A 719-nucleotide genomic window follows, 5' to 3' on the forward strand; every position below is an offset into this window, starting at 1 on the left:
ATCTTTGATGATTTTGTGTGTTATCTTAAGATGCTTTGTGATTTGGAAAGTTCATTTGATAAGAACTTGCATACTTGCTTCATAAATATGTGCTTATTGAAAAGTTTTGGTTTACTTGTGATCATGACATGTTTGGAAAGTGTTTGTTGAGCTTTGTTAGCTTATTTCTTTAGTATACCTTTTTTTGGGTGGATTTGGGTTAAATACCCTATCTCCTCAAATTATTCTTGGTTGCTTAAGGACTAGCAATAGTTTATGTTTGGGAGGGTTGATAAGTCATTAATTTGACGACTTGCTAGCACTTTTTAAGCCTAAATTATCATGTTTTTCCATTAATTTGATGGTAATATCTTACTTAATGCTCATTTATGTTGGTAAAAGTAAAAAAGGGAAGTTGGGAAAGTCATTCAAGTCAACAAGAGGCCAAATGTGAAGGAAAAGAGTCATTCGCTTTACATCTGCTTCTCATCCACTTTGCATCTAATTTAGAGCTACTATCCATCTCTCTATCTGCTCTCCGTCTACTTTGGATCCACTCAAGAAGATCAAGAGCAAGGTGGCAATTTGTAATTTTCTCAAATATGAAAGTGGGGCCTCAAGAAAGGTTCCTAGATCATTTTCAATACCTAACTTTCATTTTTCACCTAGCTTCTATCTTTTCATCTTAGCAACTATCTTTTCATCCTTGAAGAATATTGTACAAGTCTTGAGTGAAAAAT

The sequence above is a fragment of the Capsicum annuum genome, unplaced genomic scaffold (assembly GCF_002878395.1).
Source record: "Capsicum annuum cultivar UCD-10X-F1 unplaced genomic scaffold, UCD10Xv1.1 ctg2833, whole genome shotgun sequence".
In the NCBI taxonomy this organism is placed as follows: Eukaryota; Viridiplantae; Streptophyta; class Magnoliopsida; order Solanales; family Solanaceae; genus Capsicum; species Capsicum annuum.